The 15902-nt window shown below is 35.3% G+C and overlaps 1 long non-coding RNA gene across 1 annotated transcript in view; it reads left to right on the forward strand.

Moving 5' to 3' along the window:
- LOC140534321 (uncharacterized) overlaps positions 1-15202 on the forward strand; it is a 35009-nt gene extending 19807 nt beyond the window's left edge. Inside the window, exon 3 of the long non-coding RNA XR_011977240.1 lies at positions 13497-15202. This is a non-coding gene — a long non-coding RNA (uncharacterized lncRNA). The remainder of the gene's footprint in view (positions 1-13496) is intronic.
- The last annotated feature ends 700 nt before the right edge of the window (positions 15203-15902 follow it).

Raw genomic sequence — 15902 nt, forward strand, 5'->3', positions numbered from 1 at the left:
CTTTCAGTTCTCCATCCACCCTGAGAACTTTCTTCTTTTCCACTAAGCTCACTTCCAGTTTTCTGTAAGAAATGGGATTATGGCAGTGGGCAGTGAGTAATGAATTGGAGCAACTTAAATAATTAATAATAGAACTATTCCATTCCTATAGTGGTAGGATGAATGGCAAAGAGGTGACTGCCTTGGAAGATTATAAGATTAGATTTTTTATATATATATATATATATATATATATATACATATATATATAGTATATATATAGAACTATATAGTTCTAGATAGATTATAAGGATAGAACTATAGAGAATAGAACTATAGAGTGTCTTCAGTAATTGTTTGAATGTTCACTTAGTGTAGCTTATGTTTACAGAGCATTATCATCAATTTATTCAGTTCATTTGGTAAGAAAAAAAAATCAAGATTGTTGATTATTTGATCTCTAGTATACCAAGAAATAGTTTTGTTGATTGAAGTTGTTGATACTTAGTAGATATGACCAAGCATACTTTAGTCTTAAAAACATAATAATCCACTCATTCAACATTTATTTAGCTCTGAATATATGCAATACCTGACTAGATAGTGAAGTAGATTCAGAGTTAAATTATGCACAGTCCTTACCCCTTAAGTTATATTGAAAATTGACAATTGAAAAGGTGTAGTGCCTACAATATAAATTAGTGTATGCTAAAGAGCTAATGAATGAAGCCTTAAAGTAAGAAATATTAAAATTCAGTTCCCCTTTGACACATTCTATTTGTGCAGTTCCAGCAGTTAAGTGGTACAATAGATAGAACTCTAGCTCTGGAATCAGGAGGGCCTGAGTTCAAATTCAGCTTCAGAGACTTACTGTGTGACCTTTGTCAAGTCATTTCATCCCATTTGTCTCAGTTCCTCATGTGTAAAATGAACTGGAGAAGGAAATGCAAGCCATTCTAGTGTCTTTTCCAAAACCCCTAACGGGGTCAAAGAGAGTCTCAACATTTCAGCTCTGTCATTATGGGCAAGTCACTGAACTAATCTCTCCCTATGCTTGGGCAGCTAGGAATATATGAAACAGATAAATTGCTGATTATCATTATTAGCACAAAACCTTCCATTTCGGGAGATCCATCTAATAATGTATACACAGATGTAGACTCAAAAATATATAGAAATACTGAAGTGCCTTGACAGATATTGAAGAAGGGATGCCCACCCCTCCCCCAAGTGTCAAGAGATGACAGGGTAGAAGGAGAGTTTTTCTGGTATGGAGAATAGTGTGAGGGAAAACAGAGAAAAAGGAAAGCATGAGATAAGCTGGGGGAGTGGTGGTGAACAGACCAGGTTGAGCAAAAGGTAGAATATGTAAAGGATAAATAGTATGAGATAAGCTAAGAGGATGAAGTGGAGACCAGTTGGTAAGACCCTTAAATCCAAGCTCTCCATTCTCTCTCAATATATTTGTTAATTTATGGAATTTGGGAGAAAGCCAAGAGACACATAACCTTGTATACAAGGAAAATATACTTGGGAGCACACATAGGAGAGACTAATTGATGAAAGATGATCACTAGTTCCACATGTTTTAACAGTTAAACCATGAAAGATTTTCAAAGAAAGAAACAAAAAAAGTAAACACAGGAGGAGTGGAACTCTGTGATAATGATGAAAATATGGTCCTTTCTAATCATTTCTGCTCCCTACATTTTGCTTTACACTCTTCAGTTTTGGCTATATTTAAACTTTTTTTTCAATTGCATCATTTCTTTTATGAAGTGTCTATTTTCTGTTTCCTCACTCTCTCCATCTCCTTTGCATCTCAGTTCCTTTCATCTTCAGCTATTATCTGATAACTCAGTAGCTGTTAATAAAGATGCAGTATTCTGAGGTGAAGTTCAAACAATATGAAAAAGCATTACACGGTATTGAATTGTGCTTATGATCAATACATTATGAATTTCACAGTCAATATCTCTTCAATTTGTTCAGGTTGCCTGGTCATCCTGTTCTTTGTTGCATATAATACACATCGCAGGAGTGTAGAAAATGTACAACTGTATATATAGACTTGAATCTGCTTCCCCATGTGTGCTTTTAGAGCTTTCTTCTTGAATCAATATTTCCCTTTTGAGTTTTTTGTGCTATTTTTTTTATGGAGCTTTTCTTGGACATACAAACTGATCTTTCATGTTCTAAATGAATTAGGTATAAATTCAGGAAAGTAAGAATGTAGAAATATACTGAAACATTTCTCTAGTAGTACTTGCTTTTTTTTCTGTCTTGAAACCGTCAAAGGAATTGGTTCTTGTTGAATGAAAAGGTTATTGTGGTAGGCTGATTCTAGATATATGTGGTTCCCAGAAAGGGTACCAAGTATGCCATCATAGGAGGCTGTAATGTATGTTTTTTTTTTTTTCTTTTTGACCAGGAAATTACTTCTAACAATTCACAACAGCACCTTTTCTAGAATTACGATGTTGACACAGTGGATAGAGCTCTGGTCCTGGAGTTAGGAAAACTTGAGTACAAATCTGGCCTCAGAAACTTACTAGTTATGTCATCTTGGGCAAGTCACTTAATCTCTGTTTGCCTTAGCTTCTTCATCTGTAAAATGAGTATAATAATAGTACGTACATCCCAGGGTGGTGAGAATCAAATGAGATGTTTGTGAAATATTTAGCACAGAGCCTGGCCCAGAGTAGGCATTAGATAAAACTCCTTCTCCTCCTTTCTTCCTCTTCTTCCTTCTTTTTTCTTCTTCCTCTCCTCCCTTCTTTTTTCTTCTTCCTCTCCTCCTCCTCCTTCTCCTCCTCCTCCTCCTCCTCCTCTTCCTCCTCCTTCTTCTTCTTCTTCTTCTTCTTCTTCTTCTTCTTCTTCTTCTTCTTCTCCTTCTCCTTCTTCTTCTTCTTCTCTTTCTTCTTCTTCCTTCCCTTAGGATGTTGAAAAATTAAGTGATTTTTTTTTATAGTTGTTTTCACTATGTGTTAGAAGCAGAACGTCATCTCCAGTCTTCCTCTTCCCTCCATATCCAAACTATTGCCAAGTCCTGTTGACTTTACTTCCATAATTAGTCATTCAAATTTACCCCCTCTGCTCCTCTAATAGTACCATCACCCTTATCCAGGCCTTTATATTTTTATGCCTGGAGAGCTGTAATAGTCTGCTAGTTGTTCTTACTGCCTCCTCTTTCCTCTCATACCCATCCTCCATTTGGCTATCAAATTAAAGCTCAGGTCTGACCATGTCATTGCCCTCTCCCTCTCCCCACAACACAATAAACTCCATTGGCTCCCTATTACCTCTAGGATCAAACAAAGAGTTCTATGTTTGGCATTCAAAGGCCTTTACAACCTGTGCCCCTCCTTCCCTCCCAGTCTTCTTATAACTTAACCCCCCCCCCCCCAACCCTAATTCTTTAATATAGTGACACTGGTTTGCAGCTAAGTGGTACAATAAAGAGAGTGCTGGGCCTGCAATCTGTAAGACCTGAGTTGAAATGCGTCTTCAGATTTTTGCCAATTGTGTTAACTGTGAACAAATTGCTTAATTTCTTTCTTCTTCAGTTTCCTAAGCTTTAAAATGGGGATAATAATAATACTCATCTAGAAAAAATAATACCTCACAAATTTGTTGCGATGATCCAATGAAATATTTGCAAAGTGCCTAACTCATAATAGGTGTTTGCTAAGTACTTGTGCCCTTTCCCCTTTCCTTTCCTCCATGTCCAAACTCTGGGCATTTTCAATGGGTATTCCTTTTCAAATCTCAGCTAAAGTCTCATATGCAAGAAGGCTTTATTATTCCACCTCAATTTTACTACCTCCAGTTTGTCCTGGATATAACTTGTTTGTATATAGTTGTTCATGTGGTGTCTACTCTCTTAGACTCTGAGAACAGGGTCTATCTTTCACCTTTGTATGTCCATTAATTACCACAGTTCCTGGCACTATTAACTTCCAAACTTGAAGATCAACAGAGTGGAAGCATACTCAGTTTTATATAGAGTATGTAACATAGACTAAATGTAATAATATCTTAATTTTAGGACCTCAGTACTTCAAAAGATCTGTTTTGACCAGATAAAAGAGGCCATTCTCTCTACGATTTCTTGTCTAGCATTAATCATTGGATGGGTGTTGCCTCACTGTTATCTGTGATGTATTAAAGACTTTAGCTTAAAAGGCTAATGTCTGCTGCTGCATACAGGGCCATCTCCAATTGTCCTGATCCATATCTTGCCACTGGACCCAGATGACTCCAGAGGAGAAAGTAAGGCAGATGACTCTTCATAGTCCTCCCTCACTTAAATCCAATTCACTTTTACCTCATGGCATCACCTCCCTAATGTCATGGTCCTCTTCAAGAATGAAGGAAAAGCTACAACAATCCTAACAACTTCGGAAAGTATACCTGTCCCACCTTTGACAATGATAGCTTTTTTATACCATGCTGCTATATCATTGTTATTATTATTACAACAACCATGGTGATGATGATGATGATGATGATGATGATGATGATGGTGTACAGAAAATAAATCATTGCCATCATTTCCTGTTGATGAATTTTGTTTTTAAGTGTTTAGTTTGTCTGATTCTCAGGGATGACACTCACAGCCCATCTTCTGCTGTACATTTGAAGCCTTGCTGTATTGGGAGCTTCATACCAGAGTGAGGCAAAATATATATAGGAAAAATGCATTGGACTGGAAAACAAAACACCTGGATTCAAATCCTAGCTTTACCACCTGCTATTCATGTGACTTTGGACAAGTCATTTTAGCCCTATGGTCCTTAGTTTCCACTTGTAAAATGAAGATTTTGAGTAGATTGCCTTTCCCCATGCCCTCATTCAATAATCTTATAAATTTGTGTTTTGACTGCAAAGCCTTTGTGAACCCAGAGCCCCATATCCCTCTACACATCTATATAAGGTATCACAGGAAAATGTAAAGGCTGTGGAGAGAGACTTTTGGACCATGGACTTAAGGGACAATTTTTTTACGTAAAACTTGCAAGTTAATAATGATGGAGAGAGCTTATCTCATGCATTTTTTTAAAAATGATGTTATCTGTAATGAATCTTAGAGTTCATTTCTTATATTCTGTTTTTTTATTTCATTTTACTTCCATTATAGTAAAGTAACCCTTGAGTTATTAAGGTAGGACAAAGGGGCTTGATAGAAATGAAAAACAAAGTAATTGGACATATTAATATGCTTAACTTCTTTCAGACCCATCTCTTCTACCTTAATAATCCTGAAGCTCACACACACACACACACACACACACACACACACACAAACACGCACACACCTATGTAATATGTACATAATTGTTTTTTCATGTTTTCTTATTCATTCCTTCCTTCATTAAATATTTGATGACTTCTGAGTACTAGGCACTGTATTAGACAAATGATTTTTTTTTCACTCAAGGAGCTTACAATTGAGTTTATTAGTCTCATAGAAATTTGTTGTGATGATTCCAGTACTAGAAAAATGAAGGAACACAGTGAAAGAAAAAAAGTGTTTACGTTTTGGATGGCTATAAAATACACCCTTTTCTAAAGAATACTTTTCAAAGTATGCACATATTTGGCACTGCCCAACATACATATAATACATTTTTTGTCTCAGCAATTCCAATGTCCAAAATATTCCTAAGAGCTAACTCTTGGGAGGAGTCATTTATGGAAAAAAAGTTCAAACTATAGAAATTTTAAAAATCATCTGTCACAGTCTTGTAAAGGACTCCTCCACTGTGTGGAAGAATGTACTTAGATGATCTGTGAGGCTTTTACCAATTTCTATGCTTTTTTTTTTTTGAAGGATTGGTGTATATGAGGGATGAGTATAGCTATGGCAGTATGTGCGTGAAAATATGGTAATTTCTGAAATGGAATAATGAAATTATGTGATACTTTAGATTTGTGTAAGCAGTAAAATCCCATAATGGACTGGACATTGAACTTGTATTTAGAATGATCAGAGTTCCAATCTAGACTCTGCTACTTGCCATCCCCATGCTTGTGGCCAAGTCACTTAACTACTCTGAGCCTCAGGTAACTCTGTGAGACTTATCTGCTGTTTTATAGATGTGTTGTCTGGCATTACTCTGTTGTTGTTTAGTCATTTTTCAGTCATATACAACTCTTTGTGACTTTATTAGCGGTTTTCTTAGCAATGATATTGGAATAGTTTGTCATTTCCTCTCCAGCTCATTTTACAGATGAGGAAACTGAGGCAGTTGAGGCTAAGTGACTTCCCCAGGGTCACATACTTTATAAGTGTTTACGACCAGATTTGAATTCAGGAAAACGAGTCTTCCTAATCCCAGTCCTCCACTCAATCAATACATTGACAAATGTGAATTCTTATGAAATGCTTTGTTATCTCTTATCTAATACTGTGGAAAAAAACAATAGACAGTTGTCATTACCCTCATATTTACAGTTGAGGAAACTGAGATTGACAGAGCTTAATAACTTTCTCACTCCACAAGTTTAACAGGTGACAGGGACAATGATTTTAAATATTGTTTTGGCTATCCTGTAATGGTAATTTTCTTTTGCAGAGGCTTTGAAAGGTAATTTTTCTAGATAAGTTGTTTGATTATTAATAATCTCAGTCAGAAAAAGTGTCAAGAAAAATATTTAATGTTATATATTTTAATGTAGCCTCTGAGAAATTTTAGATAGCAGTCACTTTGTTCTTTTTTATGTCTTGACTAGTTTTGTTTTCAGTTGAATGAATAATTCACAAAGATAATTATCCAGCAAAACCAAATTATTTCCAGTTAACCAATGTGAGTTAGTATTTAGGGACTTAGATAAGGGTGAAGCTTGTCATTTGAATTATTATAAGCCAGTTGTGGCTCAGTTGTTCCAGTCATGTCCAAGTCTTCGTGACCCCATTTGGTGTTTGCTTGGCAAAAATACTGAAGTGGTTTACTATCTCCTTCTCTAGCTATAAGCCAGTAACTTGTTGTAAAGATTATACTCCTCTAAAACTGACACTGGTTCAAAGGGATTCCTGCTGCTATAGCACAAACTGGCAATTCTTACGCTAAAAGAACACAATAAAGTATAATAATGGGTCTTGAAATATTAACGTTCCAGTTATAATGAGTGTGTTTTGGTGTTTCATCATTAATGATCTTGTGCCCCAATGTGTAACTTCCAGATAACGTTGATGAAGCAGCTTCTTAAGTGGAATATTGTTGTTTCTGGTACAGAGGCTGAATATGACTTGAATCCAATTCAAATTAAATCTAGGAAATTAAAATTCAAATGCAAGAGATGATTGTACTTATAGAGGTTTTGAAACTTTTCTTTGTCATGTGGATGGAGCCATGCTTCTTATGTGATTTAATGGCAGGTGAACATAACCAGATGATAATGGAGATAAAATATTGTAGGATTTTACTGAAAAGGGGGGAGGCAACCTAATGTCTATTTCTTTCAATGGTGGTAGCTGCATTTTCCACACTGTGAGTATTCCTGCTGGTTAGTAGGAGGATGTGAAGCAAGAGTTCTGAGCTAATCTCTATATTGGAAATGTTTTGACACACAATCAAAATTCAAAAGCGACAGTCAACTCTCAATTACCCATTCTAGCAGCAAGGTGATAATAGTGCAATAATCAAAAGCAGAAAGGGCTCAGAATATTGCTTCCTGAGATCAAGGTTGGTTGGTATGGACACCCTCATCTCTCTTCTTGCGCACCTCAGAACCTCTCTGAATCTTAATCGATCCTTTCCTCATGCAGACATGATGTCTTCACATATCTAGGATCTTAATAAATATAGGCAATTTTATGAAGATCTTTGGAAATAATCATATAAAAATGGTTCCTGAAATTACTAACCATGGTGTAGTTTGCTCCTGAAGCAGGTGAAAGATAAAATGACTGAGGAAGCAAATGTTTGATCTTCCAAGTATCTGATTTATAAAACAATGCATTCCAATTGCCTAAAAGATCAGGACCAGGCCGTTTACCAGTTTAGGGATGAATCCCGAATATAGAGAAAGACAGATATTTATATACTAAAAACAATCAAGTATAGTCAATTAATTAAAAGGAAAGATACGATATTAGGCAATCTGATTTCTAATTGTATGAAATATTAGGGACTCTCCATGTTGGGGTGCGAAGGGTGAACAGGTGCAATTCCTTGTACTCAGCAAAAGAGATGTCCTACTTGCCTCAAATGTCCATAAACAGTCAAAGAAACATGGAAACGATAACTGATGGGACAGTATGGGGCCAGTTTTAAGATAAGACATATAGGTTGCTTGAGATATACAATTCTGAGAAAACATTTGTGCCAATCTTTGAACTGACTTGGTTTCTAGTGAGCATAACCTGGGTCCTTGGTTTAAGGTCTCTAAATACTAGGTATAGATAGTTCAGCTTCCCAGCCATGAAGAGCTAGATCAAATAATGCAATAGGTTTTTCTCCAAGTTTCCACAGTTCAATGAAGTTTTTTTCACAAAATAGAAGTTGGAATAGACCCATAATTGAATAGAAAGGGACGTGAAATAGTTCTAGAACTGTGTCACAAGATGGAGTCAATGTGGTTCACTCAGTTCCCACAATTAACCATTTGCTATTATGATCTCCTAAGTTCCTTCAATTTCCTCACTTTCAATGCACACTTCTTAGAATTCATTAAATGCATTTATTTCTTTATTTTGTAAATTAAATCCACCCCAAAATGCATAAGGGAGCATTTAGAAAATATGTGACTACTGTAATGTATCTTTGATCTCAACAATATGTAAACATTTGAGAATGTACAGAAGAAGGCCAAGATGCTGAAGGGCCTTGAATCAATGTCATATGAAGATTCTTTGAAGGAAGTGGGGGTGTTTATCTTGAAAAAAAGAACACTCAGTGTACACTTGATAGCTTTATCTGGAAGAGGGTTAGGTCTCAGAAGGCAGAACCAGTAGTAAAGCGTAGAGATTGCAAAGGGAAGAAATCTAAATATAAAGAAAAATTTCAGCAATTAGAGTTATTCCAAAGTAAATTGAAATACACTGAGAGGCAAAAGTTTTCCTCTCAGTACAGGTATTCAGAGACTGGATGATAATTTTTTAAGTACTGGAGAGTGAGGATTCATTTTAGGTTTGGAGTCAGACTTTGGCTGCTATCATCTCTCTGAATTCTTTAAGTCTGTCCTCTGAGATGCTTATTCTAGATTCAGAAAAAATAATACAAGGGAAAAAACACAGAAAAATAACTCATCCATGTTTGACTCTCCTATGCAGCTCTTTATTATGAATTCTCATGAATTCACCACAAGCAGTTCACCCAGTTGCTATCCTTGGTATTTCCTAACATTCTGCAGATACCATTAGAGGACAAAGGTTTTCCAACGTGTCTACCTTGCATTTGCCGCTTGACCAACCCATTTTATTTTTCTTTTATAAAGTCCTTTCCTCAGCTTTGTCTTCTTAATTCCTTAATTTTTTTTCAGACTATATTCTTCTATAACTCACAATCATATATAACCACTGGTAGAATATTGGTATTAAAACATGGCCCTTCATTTTTGGAAGAAGTTGGGGATTTTAAAGGAGCTTTATACTTTCTCAAAAGTAATCTGGCAACTCTCCTCCTCCTTCTCCTTCTTGAGTTGAGTTCAGGGCTCATCTCATTGTTCATTTGCACAGTCCATACAAAATGTACTATGAGTTGTTCACTTATAAAACTGTATATATAAAAATTGTTATTCAGCAATTAGAAAAAAAAAGTTGAAACTTGATCAAAAGTTTTGCAGTTTCCCCCCAGTGAGAATCAATTCTTGCATTAATTTTATTTTCAAAATAGTCAAAATAATCAAGAATACTTAGATTTCCTTTCTGATTCTTTTTCCTTGAAAGACTTCATGTTTTCATTTTATTCAATATAATTTCTTCCCATTCTTCATTTTTAAAAGTCAATATATTGCTGGATAAGTTGCAATAGGCAGTTAGGAAGTAGTCTGTTCTCTATAATGTCATTGTCTTTTCAGTTTTGATTTGTTTTGAAATTCTTATAAAGTATATAGAATAGATTCACTTTTAAATAATATGAAAATCTATTGTTGTTAATTTCAGTGCAAACTCTAGAGCATAAGTATTAGAATAAATAATCTCATGATGATCTCATAGTTGGAGACTTCATTCCAAGTCTAAATAACTTGAGTATTAATTTGTCCTATCAAATTTTAAGCTCCCTATCCCTATAATACCCTGCCATTCAGTATTTTTAGGGAATAAATCACTGACCAACAAAACAAAACTCACTAATTTTTCTTCAAAGCCACTTCCTAATTTTCCTAGTACTCTTAAGGGTACCATCATTCTCCCAGTCAATCTGGCTTAGTCATTCCACAGACATAATCACTCTGTCATATATTTTCCCTTCTCTGTTCTGCCATTATAGTACAAGCCTTCATCATTTCATGCATGGACTATTACAAAAGCCTTCTGCTTAGTCTCCCTCCTCAAGTTGATCTTTCTAACATGCAAATCTGACCACATCATGCCTCTATACATAAACTCCAGTGACTCCCCATCACCTTCACAATCAAATATAAACTTCTTTGACTTTTAAGCCTTCCATAAATTGCCGCTTCTTACCTTACAAATGAAATCTTGCCCCAGATCTCCTGTATGGGTCAGCTAGGTTGTAAAGTAGTTACAGTGCCATAGAGTCAAGAGGACTCTATGTTCAAATCTGGTCATAGACCACTTGACACTGGGAAAATCACTTAACCTTGTATGTCTCAGTTTTCTCATTTGTAAAATGAGTTGGAGAAGGATATGACCAACTACTCCAGTATCTTTACCAAGAAAACCCCAAATAGGCTCGTGAAAAGTCAGACACTGCTGAGAATAATTGAACAACAGTAGCCAGGTTCTTTGTAATCCAGTAATATTGATCTCCTTGCTATTCCACTGAATGAAACACTCCATGTCACAGTTGGATCACTGGCAGTTCACTACTTATGGAATGTTTTCTCTTCTCATGTCCACCTCCTGGTTTCCCTGTGCTCCTTCAAATTCCCACTTTCTACAAGATGCCTTTATGTGTCTCTCTAAATTCTATTGACTTTCCTCAGCTGATTATTTCCAGTTTATCTTATATATTGTTTGTTTCTTCATATTTGTTTCATTTTTTCTATTCCATTAGAATATAAGTCCTAAGAGAGTCTATCCCTCTTTATCCCTGGGGGCTTTAGAACGGTACCTGGCTTATAGTAGGTATTTAATAAATGTGTTTGTTTTTGGACTGATTGCTATTTATGAGACATGCTGCAAAGTTAGCAAAGACACAATTTAACAACAGATTTTTTATATGAGGTTAGTGTTCATAAAATTTTGAGAAGAATGCTGAAGTAGAAAAGGTGTTTGACTGGGAGGATTATGATACACTTGGCAATAATTTTAAAGTTAGGACCATGTGGGGATTTAGGGACAAAGTCTATGAGTTACGGTTTAAAGATGTTGTTTTTGGGATGTCTGTGGGACATCCATGTCCAAATCACAATTGTGGTAGCGGATTGGACTTCAAGGAATAGATTAGAGTTAGGAAGTATCACTGTTTAATGTATTGCACTTTCCTACAGGGATCAACTTTCAAGCTGCTGGAAGTAGTATTTCCTATTGGATAAACAGACCTACATTTACATGCCATGGCCAAAGGTAGGGGAAGGAAAGAAAATTCTCTTCCCAACCCTGTGCCCTTCTAATATAGACAAAATGATATCATCTACATAGCAATGTCCAGCCTGGATTGCCTGAAAATATGCTCTTATTAACTGATTTTTGAGGGCCATTGGGGGATGTGCCCATCTTCCATCAGTTAATGGGAGCTGACCTTTTTATTCAATCAAAAGCTTCAGTGCTTTCTAAGGTGTTAACATCTTCTTAACATCTCATCACAGTGTGATTGCATCTTTCTAGAAATCAACTCTATATGACTTCTATGTAATATCAGCTTCGAGAATATTTTCCATAGATATGATAGATTTACTATTATTTTTGAGAGAACATAGAATCTTGGAAACTGGCAGTTTGGTTGTCATTCTCAAGAGACCGGTAATAGTGATTACTCTAGAGAAACTTTAAAAGAAGACAGAGGGTGAAGTTGTGTTTTGTTTTGTTTTGTTTTGTTTGATCATGAGAGGATTGTTTTAACTTTTATCTTATGATGAAGCATTTTAAGGAGAATTCCTTGAAGAGTCTGAAAGGAGACTAGAGAATTTTATCTGTTATTCTCAAAAGTACTTGTCATGTTGAAGAGATAAGGTGAAAGGTCAGAAAGAAAAATCTCATTCTCTCAGAGGACTGAGTTTAGTACTATATTGCAAATAGATCAAAAGAGGATTGTAGAGAGACTTTGGCAACTATCCTGGGCCTGAATGACAGGACTGGGCTCCAGAAGTGTGGAGCAGAAAAGCATGCAAGAAATGGTTAGAGGTGGCTCTGACTTTTGACCTTTCACATAGTTAAATCATTATAAATAATTATTTATTTCTTTGCTTTATTATTTGTTACACAGTAAATATATTCTATAGTCAGTAACTTCGATGCTTAACTTAAAGCAAGAAAAATAAGTTTTAGTATTTAAGAGACATGAACAAGTGTTCATGAAAAAAAGTGGTTTCTCTAGTTTGTTAAATAAATATGAAATAGCAAGGGGTTGGAGCTTACATCTATTGAATGAATAATACATATGTTTCAGTGTTATTAATTAATGTGAAACACCCAAATTTACACTTGAATTATTTTAGAACTCAAGATGATATGAATGACAGGATAATAAGTAGCAGACAAATGGATAAGTAGTTGACCTAACTCCCACAACGAGTAAGTATGGCAACTCCCCAAATCTGTTAAATTTACAAAGATATTTAAGAATACTTAAGGTGCACAGGCATTTTAATTTTAAACTTTCTTCTTCTTTTTATCCTTCCTTTTCTCCTCCTTCTCCTTCTTTTTCTCCTTTATCCCCTTCTCCTCCTCCTTCTCCTCCTCCTCCTTCTTGTTCTTCTCGTTCTTCTCTTTCTCCTCCTTTTTCTTCTTCTTTTCTTCTTCTTCTACTTATTCTTCTTCTCCTTGTTATTTGCATAGAGTCTAATGTTAGACTTATTTTTGTTATCTTGTAAGATGAATGTTTTCTCATTGGAAGGAAAAGTCTCTCTATTGATTTTTGTATATGATGAATTATGCCAGATAGCCTAGTGTATTCATACATATTTTAAGCAGTATCATAAATACACACCCCACACTCATATCACCAGAGCTCAACAGAACTAAGAAAGACAGAGCTCTGCTCTTTCTTTCTTATATATGTGCGGTCCATTCTAAATTACAGGAATGTTTCATTATCACCAAAATGTTCAAGATAAAATTCATAGCACAACTGCTTGCTAAGCAAAAGAAACCCCATAAATTGTATCTGTGCTGAGTTAATGGATTTTGAAACTGACTTTTATTTGGCTTGCTTTATTCTGTGCAGAGCAAAGGCAAAGTTTCTGCTGATTCTGTCAAGCATCTGGAACTGAGGTCGCAGTAGATAATCTGATCAACAGATCTACAAATAGGAGACCCCAAAATAGACATGATTTCCTGGGCAGCTGTGAACAACAGAGCAATCCTATACCCTTGCTTCCTCTATTACAGAATAGCTAACTGCTTACTAAGCTCTTCTGAAAATAACTTTGTGTTTAGAAAGAAAACCTCGTATTCTCACTGCAATTATCTTATTGCCAATAAAAGTGTCAAAGAGAACATTGCCTTCTTGTTTGTACAGAAACTTTTGCCCATATTAATCTATATACCTATTATATACCATACAATGAAGCACAATTCCATCTTTGGTACATTTGTTATTTTCCCCTAAACAAAATTTTCATATTTCTTGGTCATCTAGGTTCTTATTGTTCATATAAAATAAAGGGCTCTCTAAAGTAGTGAAAGTGGGATTCTAGATTCCCAATCTATTTTTCTCCTTTTCTTTTTTCCAATTAGATATTATTAAATGTGACTTCTAAGTACAGGAGGATTCAGAGATTAAAACAAAAGGACAAGAAAAATAGTCTATACATTCAAGTAATTTTCATTTCATCAGGAAATGTAACATTTAAACAGATAAGTAAATATGACAGAGAAATCAGTACACTGAAGTCCAAAAACAGTGACTTTGGATTTAGAATACCTGTGATCAAATCTCAATGATGATATTTACTATTGAAAGAAATGATTATTGCTCTCTTGTACTGATAACTAATTATTGATATAGTGCCAATGTGTTTCTCCCTTTTGGCTTCCTTATTCAGAAATCAACGAATATGGGGAATCTTGGGCAAAAGATATGGATTCCTGCTCATTTTATTTACTCAGAAAAGTCTGAGAAATGTTGATTCTCCTTTTTGTCAGACAGGTGATTTGGAAATTGATGAGCCTCTTTGACCAAGACTTGGGTTATCGAAGTCAAGTACCTCAAGATCATTATTGGAATATAACCCAGTCTTTCATTATAGTATTCATTTTCTCATTAATTGTTAACCAATCAGAATTGATTGCCACCCTCAGGAACACCCACTCTTCCAAGAGCATATAAACTGTGAGCTCACCACTATGAAGGATCTTTGCCAAAACATGCTAATTTTATTAATTAGATGATTAAATTACCCAGAAGCTATGTCTCTCAAACTTTTTAAACATCACATTATATAACCTTAGACAAGTTACTCCTTAGACATGAGTTTTGTCATCTGAAAAAAAAATCAAGAGATTTGGACTACATTGCCTTTGAAGTTCTAGATCTATGGTCCTAATGTTTCTGTGTCTAATAAATTTCCCATTTTCTCTTCTGGTGGTCTCAGCAACAACAGGGAAGTTTGCAAAGAAGGAAAGAGGTTCTTGGGGAAAGATACTGAATGTAGTTTTGAATGTCTTGAGTTTAAGATATCAGTGATGTCTAATTTGCGATGCTGAAGATGAGAAACTGTAGTTTAATAGATGATAATTAAAATCATATGAACTGATGGAACCATCAAACAAAATAAAATAGACAAAAGTTCCCACAACAGACTCCCTTGTAATGCTCATTTTTCTCACAAATGACTTAGATAAGAGGTTCCCAAACTTATTTGGCCTACTGCCCTTTTAAAAAAATTGCTCAGCATCCCCCTAGAAATCTTTCTTTAATCCTTTGATTTTTTAAATGTGTCATTTCCAAAATACATATTATATATATATATATATAATATTATTTAATAAAGTGACCATCTTAAATTTAATAATTCATTGTAAATTTGTGGGTTTTCCTCTTCATTGAAAATTTGATGACATAATATCGTGTCATTTAACCATATAGTATCATATTTTAAACAAGGCTTTACACAAACATATTCCTGGTGATGCATGCTGGATTTCTGACAATGTGTGACATGCTTGCCTGCCAACACTGGCCTGTTAAGATCTGTTGGCAGACTTTACCACTGATCAGTTCTAACTTGTATTTTCTGTGTATCTTTGAAAAATAATGTAATTGCTATGACTTTAACTCTGTTACATAATAGATGAAACATGTATGAATGATTTTTCAAATTTCTCTTCTCTACTATTCTTTCCTTATGCTTCCACAGACCCCTTGTTTTTATTCAACACCCCTCAATTGCACCAGAGGCTACTACTGCCTCCTGAATTGTTTCAGCACACCCCAGAGGATGATATTATCCACTTTGGGAGCTCTGAAAGATTGAACAAAAGAGACTGAGGAATGGTCAGATAGGCAGAAGGAGAACTGGGATGGAGAAGTGTCACAGAAACTCAGAGCAAAGGTGATATCAAGAAGTGGGTGATCAATAATATCAAAGGCTGCAGTTCATTCAATAAGGAGGGGAACTGAAAAAAATCA

This window comes from Notamacropus eugenii, chromosome 3, assembly GCF_028372415.1.
Source record: "Notamacropus eugenii isolate mMacEug1 chromosome 3, mMacEug1.pri_v2, whole genome shotgun sequence".
In the NCBI taxonomy this organism is placed as follows: domain Eukaryota; kingdom Metazoa; phylum Chordata; class Mammalia; order Diprotodontia; family Macropodidae; genus Notamacropus; species Notamacropus eugenii.